General features: G+C 39.8%; 2 long non-coding RNA genes across 2 annotated transcripts; both read right to left on the bottom strand.

The window, feature by feature from the left end:
• Positions 1-8,808: 8,808 nt before the first annotated feature.
• LOC122349661 lies at positions 8,809-9,371 on the bottom strand. Its single transcript, XR_006251477.1, has 3 exons — positions 9,254-9,371; positions 9,077-9,173; positions 8,809-8,860 (listed from the first exon to the last, which is right to left on the bottom strand). It is a non-coding gene; the product is annotated as an uncharacterized LOC122349661 (long non-coding RNA).
• Positions 9,372-9,517: 146 nt separating this feature from the next.
• Positions 9,518-10,220, bottom strand: LOC122349660. The gene is made up of 3 exons (XR_006251476.1): positions 9,957-10,220; positions 9,780-9,827; positions 9,518-9,711 (listed from the first exon to the last, which is right to left on the bottom strand). It is a non-coding gene; the product is annotated as an uncharacterized LOC122349660 (long non-coding RNA).
• Between the last annotated feature and the right edge of the window lie 8,869 nt (positions 10,221-19,089).

Genomic DNA, 19,089 nt, shown 5'->3' with positions numbered 1-19,089 from the left:
AGACGATTTAAGACCTGCAAGAGATCAGCAAGAATACGTGGTCCGAACCTGATCTGTCAAAAGGTAAGATCTTCATCAAAGAAAAAAAAAGAGGTGGATTACCAAATATGAAAGTATACTATTTAGAAACTTGATTATAAAAAGTGGAACATACAAGTTTGTAATCATCTCTCAACTTTTTTGACCAGAATGCTGCCAGATGATTTGTGATTGTCTGCAGCTGGATCCCCAACAGAGACCTATTCTGGAGGATATGCAGCTCCATGACTGGTTTATGGTACTAAGATTAGAATTTGCTAAATGTTGTTTTTTTCATGTTTGCTCCAAATGTCACGTATTAAGATAAATAACACTGATTTATGTTTTTGTTTCAGGTCGTGGAGTCAGAAAACTCCTGCCCGTCTAGAAGTGCCTGGCACCTTGAAGTGGCATCATTTATATTTAGAATTTGTGTTAGATAAATATGTGTTAAGACAATTGTTTTAAAATATTATCCGAGATAAAGTATAATATAGTAACAGTTACATAAGTATAATTAAAAAAACAAAAAAAACAATCTAAAAAAAAAAAAAATGTATATAAGTATAAGAATAGAGCAAGTAGATATAAGTATATCTTTATAATTATTTTATTTAGATGTTAAGTATTAAGATATTTGTAGTTGTATTAAGACATGTGTTCAATGTGTTATATTACCGAGATCTCTCTGTTGAAAGCATTTGGAAATACCAAAAAATAAAAATGAATAAAATCAACAATTCATTCAGCACTACAGTCATCCATGACACAAACAATCAGTGTAGAATGTACAGAAATATTCAGAAATGTCAAAATGACATAACTCATGTACACTTCACACAAAAACACATCCCATGTTAGCTTGACAGAATTTTGGATTGGAGTTGAATTGTTCCAAATTAGACTAAAAGATTTATAAAAACATATTTAGTCAAAACTGTGTATGCTATGTCGGTTGACAACACATACATTGTACACACATTATGACATTAGCCACTTCCACAAATTTCAGTACAACTGACTTGATTATAAAGCGGACAATTGATGTATTCCTTTGTAATGCCAACTATATATATATATATATATATATTGGCAATTCAGGCGATTCAAAGGTTTTCTTTCCGTATATGAAATCCCTGCTTAAGGTAAATCAGTTAAATCACCAGTGCTGCATCTTTGGAATAGGAGCCAAGCATGATTACATGTAGGCATAATAAAAATGGCAAAAATTTTATAGAAACACAGAAAACATCACATCAAAATTTCATGTAGTTGCTGCTCAGTAGTCACATTACCACGATTAACAGAAGCACCACGTCCCAGCCATAAATGAGCACAGTTTTTACAGGTTGACTACATCCAAAGTTTTTTTCCCCATTAATAGACCTGTGTCACGGTGTGTTTCAAGGAAGGAGCACTCGGCGAGAATATGACATTAACAGTTTTAATCTTCTACAAACAAACTGAATATAACGAGATCGGACAAACTGAACTGAAATAAACAGGAACTATATACACAAAGTAATTGACATAATTAACACGACACCTGAATACAGTTAGACAGTTAACTGAAGGTAGGGCACACACAGCACATGATACATGAAAACAACAAATACGTGACAACCTGCTGACCATAAACAGCATTAAACTAATTCAATTAAGATATTAAATACCAAACACTCTATTACATACCAAGAGGAGTATATGAAAAATGGTAACACTTTACAAGATGTCAAGATTGTTATTATTCACGACCTACGGCGTAGGTCTAGGGGTACTGGGGTATATAACATTTAAAAAGACAGACAGTAAAGAGTGCGTGTGTGTGTGCGGACCAAAAAAACTCAGCAAACTAAAGTACAAGAGAATGCTTTTGTTGTTGTTTGTGATCATTAAATACTGAAAGTTTGGAGGTGACAAAACAAAAAAGGAAAATGTATATACACATGTACACTATTTACATGAACAATACACGAGACGGAGGGAACGGGAAGAAGAGACGAGGCCGGTGCTAAATCAAAGAAAATAAGTCAAAAACAGCCTCCAGCTACTTAATTTCCCTAAGCTATCTAGAAACAGAAATATACAGAGAGAAAATGTTTTCAGCGTCCCGAGACGCCTAACTAAACTACACTCGTTTAGCCAAAACAGGAGCACATGGGGTGTACGCGCCACAACCTAAAGTACTAGGCGATGACAGAATCCTGCGTGTTGTAGTGTATGTCACGTGGCGTCCTTACCTGTCCATCATAACACATAACGCGTGAGGATTTACAGTGTGGGGAAAGGAACGACGAAACACAATACTCACGGTGGCAAGTGACAAACATCAAAACAAATACAATACGCAAGGATAGCGAAGCAAGTAGCGAGTACGAACAGCAACAAAATGGGGGGCTCTATATGCAACATCCCAGTGAAAGATCAAGTTACATACTTAGGAATTCTAATTAATGAAGATAAAATAACAGGAAGTAAATTGACACTTTAATAGCGAAAACTCAAAAGAAGTTTAACTCATGGTTGCAAAGAGCCTTATCAACAAGAGATTTTGGTGTTAAAACAACTCTTTAAGAGTTCAATTCAACACTGGACCCGAGTGTATTTGGTCCCACTCAGATTTGGTGATAAAATGACCCTTAAAAGTGTCCAATTTTCAGAGTAAAATGAACTGAGATTGGAGTAAAAATTTAACACTGCTCAACACTGAGTAGTGTTACTGCAATTAACGCTACAAGATATCCCATTCATTAAGTAGTTCAAAATTAACTACAGTGCCAATATTTCACTCTCTGGTTAAAGTGCAAAGTCAACTCTTACATCGTTTTCTTAATAAAAAAAAAAAAGAATAGAAAAAATAAAGAACAGAAAACAGCTTCATTAGCGAAACATTTATATGTCAGAAGCGGGACTTGAACATGGGTCTCTAGCGCCGTAATAAGATACTCTCCACCGAAGTGTTGGACCCAAAATGCAAGACACAAAAGTCAAAAGAAGAATATCTTTTATTTCCAGGGCAAAACAAAACAGTCCAAACAAAAACTACTCCAAAAGGCAAATTACTTCTCTCAAGAGTAGACAGAAAAAAATCAGGAAGTCAGAAGCCCAGGGACAAAAATTAAAAGAAAAGAGATGATTCAAGAGAACTTACACATGAACCAAAAGGGCACCAGCAAGCAAAAATAACCAAGCACAAATGACAAAAGAAAGCCACTTAAATAGGGAAGCTAACTAGACAGGGCTGGGACTAATAAACCTAATTAGCTGAGAGAAACGAAACACAGGAAAATTGTCACCATCAAGTGGCGAAAATAAGGCATGGCAGATTACAAATCCTGACAGGACCCCCCCCTTCTAGGAACGGCTCCTGGCGTTCCCTCCAGCTTTGCCCCTTTTGAGCTCTGAATTCTCAAATCAACTCAGGATCTAGGATGTCTCTGGCGGAACCCAGGAGCGCTCCTCCGGACCGTAGCCTTCCCAGTCCACAAGATACTGCCGGGACCCTCGAACTTGACGAACATCAAGTATCCTGTGGACTGTAAACGCGGGTCGACCCCCAATGACCCGAGGAGGGGGAGGAGTTTTATCTGGGATAAAAGGAGAACACAACACAGGTTTTAACAAGGATACAATACATGAAATGTGGGATTAACCTTAAGTGAACGGGGTAAAGTTAAACGATACGTGACAGGATTTACTTTCCTAGCTATTTTGAAGGGCCCAATGAACTTCTGACTCAGCTTATGGGACTCCACCTAAGTGGGAGGTTCTTAGTTGAAAGCCAGACCCGTTGCCCCACACGCAGAGAAGGAGCTGCTCTTCGCTTCCGATTGGCCTGGGTCTGGCGCTGGCCAGGCGTCGCGGAGATGTTTAGCCCGACAGTTCTCCAGACCCTCCTACAGCGTCTGATATGAGACTGGACTTAGGGCACGGCCACATCCATTTCTTGCTCGGAGAATAGAGTAGGGACATAGCCGAATTGGCACTGGAAGGGTGAACGGCCGGTAGATGATGAGCGGAGGGTATTATGAGCATACTCAGCCCAAATCAGGTAAGAGGACCAGGATGAGGGATTGCTGTGTACCATACACCTCAGGGTGGACTCGAGATCCTGGTTGACTCTTTTCGGCCTCTCTGTTGGACTCAGGATGAAAGCCTGAAGATAAACTAACTGTAGCCCCCAGAGACTGACAGAATGCGCTCCAGAACTGGGATGAAAACTCGGGTCCTCGATCAGACACAATGTCCTGAGGATGCCAAACACTCAGAAACACATGGGTAGTGATAAGTTGAGCAGTCTCTTTGGCGGAGGGAAGTTTAGGTAGGGGAATGAACCGGGCGGCCTTGGAGAAGCAGTCGACAATAACAAAGATAGTAGTATTGCCTTGAGATGGGGGCAGATCCGTTATAAAATGGAGAGAGATGTGACCAAGGACGATGAGGAATAGGCAGGGGTATAGGAGACCTTGAGGGGGAAGATGAGATGTCTTGTTTTGACTGCACACGGGACAGGCTTTGACAAAGGTTGCCACGTCAGTCTTAACAGTAGGCCACCAGAAGCGCCTTTGCAGGTACTCAAGGGTGCGTGTGATCCCAGGATGACAAGCAAATGAGGAAGTGTGGGCCCACTTGAGAACCTGAGCTCGAACAGACTTAGGGACATACAAGCAGTTCTCTGGGCCTCCATCAGGACCCGGGTCTCGTAGTTGGGCTTGACGTACTGATGTCTCCAGAGCCCAACGCAGGGGGGCCACCATTCTGGCTGCCGGAATAATAGGGCAAGGGGCATCTTCTTGGGACACACAGGCATAGACTCGAGACAGTGTGTCTGGCTTAAGATTCTTAGAGTCTGGTCGGAAGGAGAGAATAAAATTGAATCGGTTGAAAAAAAGCGACCACCGTGCCTGGCGGGGATTAAGACGCTTGGCTTGCTGGATGTATTCCAGGTTCTTATGATCAGTCAGCACCTGAAAAGGGTGTTTGGCCCCCTCAAGCCAGTGCCTCCACTCCTCCAGAGCAACCTTAACCTCCAACAGTTCCCGGTCCCCCACGTGGTAATTCCTCTCAGCAGGACTCAGCCGATGGGACAAAAAGGCACATGGGTGCAGCCTGTCATCCTTCCCTCTCTGGGACAGAACAGCTCCAACGCCAACATCTGACGCATCTACTTCTACAATAAAGGGAAGTTCAGGGTCAGGAATGGACAGAACAGAAGCAGACGTGAAGCAATGCTTGAGATTAAGAAAGGCTGCCTCGGCCTCAGGGTTCCAATTAAATTTAGTGAGACTGCCTCTAGTAAGGGCAGTGAGAGGGGCCACCACTGAGCTGAAGTTCCGAACAAACCTTCTATAAAAATTTGCAAACCCAATAAATCTTTGTACCTCCTTAATGGAGGTAGGAACTGGCCAGTCCAGTACAGCACTCACTTTCTTGGGATCCATCTGAACCTGCCCCGGCTTAATGACAAAGCCCAGGAACAGGAAGGAGTGTTCGTAGTGTGGAACTCACATTTCTTGGGTTTCACATAGAGGTGGTTCTCTAGGAGGCGTCCCAAGACCTTTCTGACATGACGCACATGCTCTTGAAGAGACCTTGAAAAAATTAAGATGTCATCAAGGTACACAAAAACAAACTTGTTGAGCATGTCTCGGAGCACGTCATTAATAAGGGCCTGGAAAACAGCAGGGGCATTAGTGAGGCCAAAGGGCATAACAAGGTGCTCATAGTGTCCTGAAGGGGTGTTAAAGGCAGTTTTCCACTCATCCCTGGCCTAATACGTACAAGGTGGTATGCATTACGCAAGTCAAGTTTAGTAAAGATCACGGCATCTTGAAGCAGCTCAAGCGCAGAAGTCATAAGAGGAGGGGATAGCGATTAAGTACCGTGATAAAGGTTGAGGGCCCTATAATCAATGCAGGGCCTGAGTCCACCATCCTTTTTCTCAACAAAAAAAAACCCCTGCTCCTGCGGTGGTGATGTGGACGGCCGAATGATCCCAGCCGCAGAGAGACTCCTTAATATAACTCTCCATGGCTTTCTGCTCAGGTGAGGACAGGGAGAATATACGACCACGAGGAGGGCATGAACCAGGCAGCAACTCGATAGAACAATCATAAGGTCTGTGGGGGGGCAAGACAGTGGCTCTTTCTTTGCAGAACACAGACCATAAAAGATGATATTCAGAGGGAACTCGGGAGAGATCTATGGACTTGAGGTCCTCAAGAACAATCATAGGGCATATGATTTCCAGAGTGGAGGATAGAGGGTTAACAGGTAACTGGAGATGGGAAGCAACAGTAATGTCCATAAAATTCCCAGCAGCCCCAGAATCAACTAAAGCTTGCAGCTGGTGTGACTTATTACCGTTCCTGAGAGTGACAGGAAAAAGAAAAAGACCCATATTTACTGGAGAGACTAACTGAGTTACTCCCGAGACAGCTCTCCCCCCTCTGCTCGGGAATGGGCATTTGCCTTCAATTCTGGACACTGTGAGCGATAATTGCTCTGCAACCCACAATAGAGGCAGAGATGTGTTTCACATTTCATCTTCTAGTGATACCACACAGTTTCTATTTCAAGTTGCCTGAAGTAGAGAAATTAAAACAATAATACGTTAATTGTGCAATTTGACCCACGTCAAGCCAATTATACGACTACACTCAGATTCATGTTCAAGATGAAAGCGCATTTAGCTTATTTTCTAATATATCGTTACATCGTTTAAACGCGTCCATCTTTACAGCAATAAGAAACCTATAACACCAATAAAAATAAGAAAGGTTGGATAAACAAGTTAGCCTGTTTTTTCTTCCTTCGTTGCACTACGTTGAACCATCCCCGATCGCCATTTATACGACTGAAAAATGCAATGGTGGCAATCAAATGTCTTCACAAAATTTGTTAAATGTCGTTGGACACGTTTAGTCTGTGAACAGGTTGCAATGATTTATCCTGACAACATCTAACGTTGCTTAAAATCGACAAAACCTACAATACAGGAATTACAAGTTAAACGTTAGCATATAGTGTGAGATTTTGCCCCCCTGGTCCATGCATCCCTGCCTCTGCTGAATTATTTTGAATAATTTGCTATACACGGTTTGTTTAAAACCATTTCATGATGTCACATCCATTAACTTGCTTAAAAAGACAGATTATTATATTTGCGTTGTTAATAGACCTAATGTTACATTGGATTAGACTACAATTAACCTCACCTTGGAGAGAAAGGGTTTTCGAAAGCACCCTCCCTTCTGTTTTTTTTTTTTTTTTCTCAAAAAAAAAATCAGTATTAATGAATCCAGCAAAACAGGGGTAGAATGGACTTTGCTACATTAAACAACAAAATGTTTCTCAAAGGTCCTCTTCACTCTGTAATATTATCCCAGACTATATTTTCTCTAAAGTTGGTGGCCTGAATTTTCTACCGCTTTGTAATTGTAATGTTTCAAAGATCCCTATCAAACTTTCTCATTTTCATAAAAAGATGCTCTTGTCCCTCATATACAAGCTTTTTCTCCACAGCGATATTATTTATGGAATCTGAACATTTTGTATAACGGAAACATTTTCATCAGATTTTTTAGCATTCATCCAATCTTATTTTGTGAGTGACTTTTATTTTGGTTTAAGAGATGCTTTCTTAAATATTAGAGAATTAATTTGTGATTTCTGTTAGCTAAAATTCATATTCACATTCAACAAAAGTTTACTGGCTCTAAACCTCAGTTAAAATTGATTTGGACAAATATATGGAACCTATAAATACCTCTACTAATGTAAAAGCTATGAAAACTGTATCCCTGTATTCATCCTTTGTGTCTTAAGATGTACACTTATTGTTTTATGTTTTTTTGTTAACCCTGGCAAATCTGAATGTATATTCTTTTGTTAGCAGTAGTTTTATTTTTGTATGTATTTATAATTGGTTCTACACTCTCAAAACAAACTTGTGTTATATTTTAACACATCTGTGTGTCTAGTTAAGGACAACACATTTTGTTACTTTTAACTCAATCAGTGTGTTATTATTCTTAACACAGGGAGTGACTTATGTGTCATAAATCACACAATTTGTGTCATAAATGTGCTATTTTTGACCATTTAAAATGAATGCAATACAAAATGTATATATTTTTTAATTTATACATTTATTAAAGCTTCATGTCATCATATTCACATGTCATCGGAATTGCATACAGACATTTTTAAACAATTTTATATTTTGGATTTACAAATAGGTTTTCTTTGCAAGAAATTATGTGAAGTGGTTTTATATCAGCAGCATTGCTCAAATTCATAACTTTGTATTCATTGGTTCTTTTGACTACATAAGCATATAAGTGTGTGTGAAAATACATTTGTGATAAAACTCTAAGAAAAACTAAAACAATTCCTTTTCACATTGTGGAACTATGCGTAGAACTTCACCAAAGAGATACTCTTCTCTTCAGTCACGGTTTAAAGCAAGTACACAACCAGTTTGAAATGTCTGACCAAACACATTAACAGAGTGAGAAACATGAACAGTGCTACATGTGTCAAGTTCATAGCCAAAGTCTTTCATGCTTTCAACAAACAGAACACTTTTTTCCAAAGATCCAACCATGACTGGAAAATCATTTGGGACGGATATTTTTTCTGTTAATGGACTTCCCAATTTCCAATGAAACATTGTTTGAACCTGACTCTTGTAGGCTAATGTCTTACTTATATTTACAAATCACTGATTCGACTACGTTTGCGTTGGTAACGACGCTGATCATCACAAAAGTTTCCTCCGTAGATTTCTAAGTCTCATCTCAATAAATCCACTGTGGGAGACTGGGTCATAGAAATGTTCCTGGATGAGAGGGAAGGACAACAACTGTAACTCAAAAACCTATGATGTGTGACAAGCAAACTAGCAGAGTGTATCTACTATTTGAGAAACTCTAATATTGGTCATTTAAAAAAATGTGCACTAAATTTTCGTTTTATTTGTAACCTGTTTGTCACACTTACTATTCCATTTGCATTTATTACAAGTGAGCTTTGTGTTTGAATAAGTACAACTTACAAATCCTTCATTCTCTTCTCCCATCTTGATCTTCAGAGAAGGAAACAGTGTTACTACACTTTCTGCCAACATCCGCTTCTCATCATTACAAGGGTAACTAAGTAAAATAAAGACAAAACATGGAATTACATAATTCAACTTTTTTCAAAAGTGAAATTATCTCAACTGTAAACTTACAATCCACTTTGTTCCACCAACGCACTGACACCTATCTTCACAAGGACTTTTCTTGATGTCTCTGAAAGCATTCCTGAAGCTTCATAATCCTTCAATATACTCAGACCTTTGCTTTCAATTAGTGCTGCAGAGTGTCTACATCAATTCTATTACGTTGACGCTGGAAATATAAGAGACACAAAGTATTTCTAATTAGATGAGTTAATGATTCACTTACTCAAAGTCACTTCCTTATACTGTTTCAGAATGAATTTGCATCTTTGAATGAACTGGTTAAACTCACTTATGAAGACACTTGTCAACATGAACTGGCAAAATGTACAAATTTTCTCTGGAATGGGCAAACAAAGTCAAACAGAGTAATACAAATAGTGAACAGAGTGCTGTTATTTCAGCACTTACTTACAAACCTTCTGTTGACTACTTGAACCAGGTTCTGGTATGTTCTTTGGTGCAACCTTAAAAAAAAAAAACTTCAAGCATATTACTTGTATTCTATTCTTAAGTCCTCCTTGAACATACATACTTTCTATTGATGACTTGGACTGGCTGCATCGGCATCCCCCTTTCCATTCTTAAAGGAAAACAAATAAGTGAAATCAATATTATTATTTAATGGTTAAGGAAAGTACAATAATTCTAGAATCTATATACATGACACACAGGTCATTTTTAGTTATATATTACAAGTGAAATTACATACCAATGCCTGTGATCCAGTTCTCTGAATTGACTTAAACAAAACTTGAAACTTATCCTTGTTTTCCACTTTTTCAGTTAGGTCAGTGTCAATAAATTCATTAAAATCAGCATTAAATTTCAAAATTCTGTGGTACTCTGCAGCACATGGTAGGAGACATTTGGAAGCATCAATTATTTCTGCTACACTCTTGAGATGCTGAAGTTTTTTGCATATCTCCTTTTCATCAAGTAATACAGTCACTAGTGTTTTTGGCGTCTCCTCCATTTGAAGCTGCAAAACGGCAAACAAAAACACAAATCTGTTTTATATATAAGCATAATATTCACATTCACAATGTAAAACAGTATTTAACAAGCAGTGTGAGAATGAAGAATATCTATTTATTTACGAAAACGTCAAATTAGCATAAACTTCCGATACCTCTGACAAATAGGCTGCCCATCTTCAACTAAGAGTCTTGCTGAATTTCGTACTTCTACGACTTCTGCCATAAAAATAGTAAAAATAGTATGCTACAGTACACAGCTCTAAAAACAGAATCTGTTTGTCTCGTATAACAAAGATACACTCTCGAAATCTGACATTAAAATAACTGACCGTCCCTTCTCTGAAAACAACACAACCTGTGTGCTTTCTTAACCCACCTCTGTGTTTAGCTAAGGACAACACATTTTGTGTTATCCTGCCCATTTTCTACACACCAGTGTGTTATAGTTACACAATTTGTGTCAATCACATACATAAAATGACACAAACCGTGTTAAAATAGTCAAATTAACACACCTTTTTTGAGATAGAGTACTCGAATGTGAATAAAATTTTAACGTTACCGTGATAAATCATGTTACTATTTAGGGGCATTTAACAAAACAACAATAACTTACATTCTGTTGTTTAACGAAAGAGAGGCGACAGATTGACAAAGCCTCACCGCTTTCATTGCTAACTCGTTAAGAGAATCCCCCTAATACTAGCTGTAGCATTCTATCAGACATGTAATTTACAACAAATCGAGAAAAAAAAAACAACAAAACAAAATGTTTATGAGAAGAAATCAAAACAATTTGTGACGCACTAACTTAACGTTAACTATCAGACGCGGTTGCTATTCTGTTCGACACGGTCTCTCACATTTGACCGTCGAAAAATAGCAATTTTACATTTGACAATTTGTAATAACAAATAAATCCAAGTACCTTACATTTGTGCATCCAAGTCATCCACCGTTGGAAAAGAAGCGCGAACTTGCTCAACTTGCGGAGTGACGAAGCAGCAATGTGATTGGATGACAGCTAACACATGTTGTGTTGGACACAGTGTGTTGTTTCTCGCTCGCTCGCTCTTTTTATTTTTCACACATGATCAACTTAAAATGACACAAAATGTGTTAAAATAGCCATAACACAAGAAATGTGTTAATAATTAACACATCCTTTTTGAGAGTGTTTGTGTCTTAAGATGTACACTTATTGTTTTATGTTTTTTTGTTAACCCTGGCAAATCTGAATGTACATTCTTTTGTTAGTAGTAGTATTATTTTTTTGTATGTATGTATAATTGTATCTATGTTATAATGCTTGTACTTTTCAAAAATAGTAATAAAAAAAAAAAAAAAAATCAGCGCGTGACTTCTGTGACGTCACCGAACTTTTAGAACGTGTCGCCCTACTATTTAAAGGATTCGAATTTAGAACTCATTTTGTTGGTTGAAGTTTTAGTGTAGTGTTTTTCTGAGTGGAAAAAAAACCTGTTGTAATGGGGCTGTTTTCAAGACTAAAGAAAGCGTTTAAACGGGAGCATGCACACGAACCCGAGCCCTGTGTGCTGCTCAAATACTCCCCCGTCAGGCCGGAACACCATCCTCATCCTCACGATGAGACGCCTGGTGCTGCTGCCGATGAGATAGGAGAGAAGAGGCAGGAGACCAAAGTTCTGGGGATGTCGTCCTTCACTTTTTCCGCCGAAAAGCTGGGAAATACAACCTGGCTAAGGCTGAGGAAGTCTGCCAGAAGGAGGCGGCATTGTATCGGAGACTTAATGATGGTACAATCACAGAAGATGATTGAAGTTTTGATTCAAGGAGATTCTTTAATTAGGGAATGTTTTTGTGTACAATTAAAAAAATCACTTGTTCACATACTTAAGATAGCACTGTCTAAATCGTCCATAATTGTTACTGAGCATTTTTTCCACTTCGTTATTAATATTCCATCTGTAGGTCAGACTTCTCGACAACAGGGATGTGTTGTTGTCGAGATCCATGATCATCAAGACCCTCCAGTCTCTGAAGTCCTCCTGCTCTAGAGAAACTGCTGGAGCAGGACGTCCCCAACAACTGGATGTCAACATTCCAGCTAGTTTGAATAAAGAGGACAAAGTGGAAGAGCTGGACAAGGGTAAGTTTACTGACATAAGCCCATTCTCACTTTCCCGGTGAAGGGATTTAGTAGGCCTCATTGCCAAGCCTGACAGTAAAAATCTTAATTCAGAAACAAAGTCATGTAATGTAATTAAAAGGTACTGTAATTTGAGTATGCGATATTTTATTCATATTACTCGTGTGTTCCCCTCTTTAGATCAGATTTGTCTGCGGGATAATCGCACTGAAGACAATGAAGTGGAGGAGCCAGACAACAGTACGAAATATTAAATATATGAATATTAGAAATTGTTAGTAGAAATTCTAGAATGCGTATTTTTGCTAACTGCATTTGTTTATCTTATAAATAGATCACGTATTCAGGCAATACGCAATTTGGGCCCCAGCTGGGTGAAGGAGGCGGTGGCTGTGTATATGCAGGGACTCGCCGCAAGGATGGCCTTAAGGTTTCATTTTTTTTGCTTCCTTTTTTTGTTTTTACGTATGAAACTTTCCATACTTGTTTGGTATTGGTGACTGGAATGATCTCTGTGCACCTGATAATTGACTATTCTAGCTTTGTTTGAACAGGTGGCTGTGAAGATTGCCGAAAAGACTCCAGATATGCCATATATCAGAATTGTGAATAGCCTGTGCTCTTTATAATGTTGCTTCTCAGTCGTTGTTTTCAGTTTCAACGCCTCTTATATCACGTTAAATCTAAGAAACCGCCTTCAACTAAACATCATGCTTTCTTTTAGCCTGGCCATCCCAGTCGCCTCCCCTTGGAGATTGGCCTTACACTCTTGGCCAATGAGGACCCCAGCGTTCCATACATAATCAAACTCCTGGATTGGCAGGACAACCCGGACAACTATGTCATGGTTTTGGAGCGACCCATGCCTAGCATGAGTCTGTTTAGTTTCGTGGAGGTCCGTGAAAGGCTCAAAGAGGGGCTAGCACGACATTTTATGTTGCAGGTCGTTCAGGCCGCTAACATTTGCTGCGAGCGGGGTCTTCCATAGAGACATCAAAATGGAAAACCTCCTGGTGAACCCAGACACATTGGAGGTCAAGTTGATCGACTTTGGATGCGGCGAGCTCATGAAGGACACTGAATATGTGACCTACAGTGGTAAGTTTTACCATTTGCTAGCAGGTCGTTTAGCTCCCGGAAACACATCTAGCTGCACACGCTGTAGAAATGCATTAAATATCCAAACCCCTTTCTTCCAGGTACAGAAATATTCTGTCCACCAGAGCTCTGGAGCAACGGCAGCTACTATGCAAAGCCGGCAACGGTTTGGTCTTTAGGGATCCTGCTGTTCGTTATGGTGTGTGGTTATTATCCAGACGACGAAGACCTGCAAGAGATCAGCAAGAATACGTGGTCCGAACCTGATCTGTCAAAAGGTAAGATCTTCATCAAAGAAAAAAAAAAAAAAGAGGTGGATTACCAAATATGAAAGTATACTATTTAGAAACTTGATTATAAAAAAGTGGAACATACAAGTTTGTAATCATCTCTCAACTTTTGACCAGAATGCTGCCAGATGATTTGTGATTGTCTGCAGCTGGATCCCCAGCAGAGACCTATTCTGGAGGATATGCAGCTCCATGACTGGTTTATGGTACTAAGATTAGAATTTGCTAAATGTTGTTTTTTTTTTTTTTCATGTTTGCTCCAAATGTCACGTATTAAGATAAATAACACTGATTTATGTTTTTGTTTCAGGTCGTGGAGTCAGAAAACTCCCTGCCCGTCTAGAAGTGCCTGGCACCTTGAAGTGGCATCATTTATATTTAGAATTTGTGTTAGATAAATATGTGTTAAGACAATTGTTTTAAAATATTATCCGAGATAAAGTATAATATAGTAACAGTTACATAAGTATAATTAAAAAAACAAAAAAAACAATCTAAAAAAAAAAAAATGTATATAAGTATAAGAATAGAGCAAGTAGATATAAGTATATCTTTATAATTATTTTATTTAGATGTTAAGTATTAAGATATTTGTAGTTGTATTAAGACATGTGTTCAATGTGTTATATTACCCGAGATCTCTGTGTTGAAAGCATTTGGAAATACCAAAAATAAAAATGAATAAAATCAACAATTCATTCAGCACTACAGTCATCCATGACACAAACAATCAGTGTAGAATGTACAGAAATATTCAGAAATGTCAAAATGACATAACTCATGTACACTTCACACAAAAACACATCCCATGTTAGCTTGACAGAATTTTGGATTGGAGTTGAATTGTTCCAAATTAGACTAAAAGATTTATAAAATTACATATTTAGTCAAAACTGTGTATGCTATGTCGGTTGACAACACATACATTGTACACACATTATGACATTAGCCACTTCCACAAATTTCAGTACAACTGACTTGATTATAAAGCGGACAATTGATGTATTCTTTGTGATGCCAACTATATATATATATATATTGCAATTCAGGCGATTCAAAGGTTTTCTTTCCGTATATGAAATCCCTGCTTAAGGTAAATCAGTTAAATCACCAGTGCTGCATCTTTGGAATAGGAGCCAAGCATGATTACATGTAGGCATAATAAAATGGCAAAAATTTTATAGAAACACAGAAAACATCACATCAAAATTTCATGTAGTTGCTGCTCAGTAGTCACATTACCACGATTAACAGAAGCACCACGTCCCAGCCATAAATGAGCACAGTTTTTACAGGTTGACTACATCCAAAGTTTTTTCCCCATTAATAGACCTGTGTCACGGTGTGTTTCAAGGAAGGAGCACTCGACGAGAATATGACATTAACAGTTTTAATCTTCTACAAACAAACTGAATATAACGAGATCGGACAAACTGAACTGAAATAAACAGGAACTATATACACAAAGTAATTGACATAATTAACACGACACCCTGAATACAGTTAGACAGTTAACTGAAGGTAGGGCACACACAGCACATGATACATGAAAACAACAAATACGTGACAACCTGCTGACCATAAACAGCATTAAACTAATTCAATTAAGATATTAAATACCAAACACTCTATTACATACCAAGAGGAGTATATGAAAATGGTAACACTTTACAAGATGTCAAGATTGTTATTGTTACGACCTCACGGCGTAGGTCTAGGGGTACTGGGGTATATAACATTTAAAAAGACAGACAGTAAAGAGTGCGTGTACGGTGTGCCGGACCAAAAAAAACTCAGCAAACTAAAGTACAAGAGAATGCTTTTGTTGTTGTTTGTGATCATTAAATACTGAAAGTTTGGAGGTGACAAAACAAAAAAGGAAAATGTATATACACATGTACACTATTTACATGAACAATACACGAGACGGAGGGAACGGGAAGAAGAGACGAGGCCGGTGCTAAATCAAAGAAAATAAGTCAAAAACAGCATGCAGCTACTTAATTTCCCCTAAGCTATCTAGAAACAGAAATATACAGAGAGAAAATGTTTTCAGCGTCCGAGACGCCCTAACTAAACTACACTCGTTTAGCCAAAACAAGAGCACATGGGGTGGCACGCGGCCACAACCTAAAGTACTAGACGATGACAGAATCCTGCGTGTTGTAGTGTATGTCACGTGACGTCCTTACCTGTCCATCATAACACATAACGCGTGAGGATTTACAGTGTGGGGAAAGGAACGAAAAACAATACTCACGGTGGCAAGTGACAAACATCAAAACAAATACAATACGCAAGGATAGCGAAGCAAGTAGCGAGTACGAACAGCAACAAAATGGGGGGCTCTATATGCAACATCCCAGTGAAAGATCAAGTTACATACTTAGGAATTCTAATTAATGAAGATAAAATAACAGGAAGTAAATTGACACTTTAATAGCGAAAACTCAAAAGAAGTTTAACTCTTGGTTGCAAAGAGCCTTATCAACAAGAGATTTTGGTGTTAAAACAACTCTTTAAGAGTTCAATTCAACACTGGACCGAGTGTATTTGGTCCCACTCAGATTTGGTGATAAAATGACCCTTAAAAGTGTCCAATTTTCAGAGTAAAATGAACTGAGATTGGAGTAAAATTTAACACTGCTCAACACTGAGTAGTGTTACTGCAATTTAACGCTACAAGATATCCCATTCATTAAGTAGTTCAAAAATTAACTACAGTGCCAATATTTCACTCTCTGGTTAAAGTGCAAAGTCAACTCTTACATCGTTTTCTTAATAAAAAAAAAAAAAATAGAAAAATAAAGAACAGAAAACAGCTTCATTAGCGAAACATTTATTTGTCAGAAGCGGGACTTGAACATGGGTCTCTAGCGCCGTAATAAGATACTCTCCACCGAAGTGTTGGACCCAAAATGCAAGACACAAAAGTCAAAAGAAGAATATCTTTTATTTCCAGGGCAAAACAAAACAGTCCAAACAAAAACTACTCCAAAGGCAAATTACTTCTCTCAAGAGTAGACAGAAAAAAATCAGGAAGTCAGAAGCCCAGGGACAAAAATTAAAAGAAAAAGAGATGATTCAAGAGAACTTACACATGAACCAAAAGGGCACCAGCAAGCAAAAATAACCAAGCACAAATGACAAAAAGAAAGCCACTTAAATAGGGAAGCTAACTAGACAGGGCTGGGACTAATAAACCTAATTAGCTGAGAGAACGAAACACAGGAAAATTGTCACCATCAAGTGGCGAAAATAAGGCATGGCAGATTACAAATCCTGACAGGACAGGACCCCTTCTAGGAACGGCTCCTGACGTTCCCTCAGCTTTGCCCCTTTGAGCTCTGAATTCTCAAATCAACTCAGGATCTAGGATGTCTCTGGCGGGAACCCAGGAGCGCTCCTCCGGACCGTAGCCTTCCCAGTCCACAAGATACTGCCGGGACCCTCGAACTTGACGAACATAAGAGACGCCTGGTGCAGAGAAGGAGCTGCTCTTCGCTTCCGATTGGCCTGGGTCTGGCGCTGGCCAGACGTGCGGAGATGTTTAGCCCGGACAGTTCTCCAGACCCTCCTATAGCGTCTGATATGAGAGTAGGACATAGCCGAATTGGCACTGGAAGGGTGAACGGCCGGTAGATGATGAACGGAGGGTATTATGAGCATACTCAGCCCAAATCAGGTAAGAGGACCAGGATGAGGGATTGCTGTGTACCATACACCTCAGGGTGGACTCGAGATCCTGGTTGACTCTTTCGGCCTCTCTGTTGGACTCAGGATGAAAGCCTGAAGATAAACTAACTGTAGCCCCCAGAGACTGACAGAATGCGCTCCAGAACTGGGATGAAAACTCGGGTCCTCGATCAGACACAATGTCCTGAGGGATGCCAAACACTCGAAACACATGGGTAGTGATAAGTTGAGCAGTCTCTTTGGCGGAGGGAAGTTTAGGTAGGGGAATGAACCGGGCGGCCTTGGAGAAGCAGTCGACAATAACAAAGATAGTAGTATTGCCTTGAGATGGGGGCAGATCCGTTATAAAATCGAGAGAGAGATGTGACCAAGGACGATGAGGAATAGGCAGGGGTATAGGAGACCTTGAGGGGGAAGATGAGATGTCTTGTTTTGACTGCACACGGGACAGGCCTTGACAAAGGTTGCCACGTCAGTCTTAACAGTAGGCCACTAGAAGCGCCTTTGCAGGTACTCAAGGGTGCGTGTGATCCCAGGATGACAAGCAAATGAGGAAGTGTGGGCCCACTTGAGAACCTGAGCTCGAACAGACTTAGGGACATACAAGCAGTTCTCTGGGCCTCCATCAGGACCCGGGTCTCGTAGTTGGGCTTGACGTGCACTGATGTCTCCAGAGCCCAACGCAGGGGCCACAATTCTGGCTGCCGGAATAATAGGGCAAGGGGCATCTTCTTGGGACACACAGGCATAGACTCGAGACAGTGTGTCTGGCTTAAGATTCTTAGAGCCTGGTCGGAAGGAGAAAATAAAATTGAATCGGTTGAAAAAGCGACCACCGTGCCTGGCGGGGGATTAAGACGCTTGGCTTGCTGGATGTATTCCAGGTTCTTATGATCAGTCAGCACCTGAAAAGGGTGTTTGGCCCCCTCAAGCCAGTGCCTCCACTCCTCCAGAGCAACCTTAACCTCCAACAGTTCCCGGTCCCCCACGTGGTAATTCCTCTCAGCAGGACTCAGCCGATGGGACAAAAAGGCACATGGGTGCAGCCTGTCATCCTTCCCTCTCTGGGACAGAACAGCTCCAACGCCAACATCTGACGCATCTACTTCTACAATAAAGGGAAGTTCAGGGTCAGGAATGGACAGAACAGAAGCAGACGTGAAGCAATGCTTGAGATTAAGAAAGGCTGCCTCGGCCTCAGGGTTCCAATTAAATTTAGTGAGACTGCCTCTAGTAAGGGCAGTGAGAGGGGCCACCACTGAGCTGAAGTTCCGAACAAACCTTCTATAAAAATTTGCAAACCCAATAAATCTTTGTACCTCCTTAACGGAGGTAGGAACTGGCCAGTCCAGTACAGCACTCACTTTCTTGGGATCCATCTGAACCTGCCCCGGCTTAATGACAAAGCCCAGGAACAGGAAGGAGTGTTCGTAGTGTGGAACTCACATTTCTTGGGTTTCACATAGAGGTGGTTCTCTAGGAGGCGTCCCAAGACCTTTCTGACATGACTCACATGCTCTTAAAGAGACCTTGAAAAAATTAAGATGTCATCAAGGTACACAAAAACAAACTTGTTGAGCATGTCTCGGAGCACGTCATTAATAAGGGCCTGGAAAACAGCAGGGGCATTAGTGAGGCCAAAGGGCATAACAA

This window comes from Puntigrus tetrazona, chromosome 7 (genome assembly GCF_018831695.1).
Source record: "Puntigrus tetrazona isolate hp1 chromosome 7, ASM1883169v1, whole genome shotgun sequence".
Lineage (NCBI taxonomy): Eukaryota > Metazoa > Chordata > Actinopteri > Cypriniformes > Cyprinidae > Puntigrus > Puntigrus tetrazona.
This window is presented reverse-complemented; position numbering and strand designations above follow the sequence as displayed.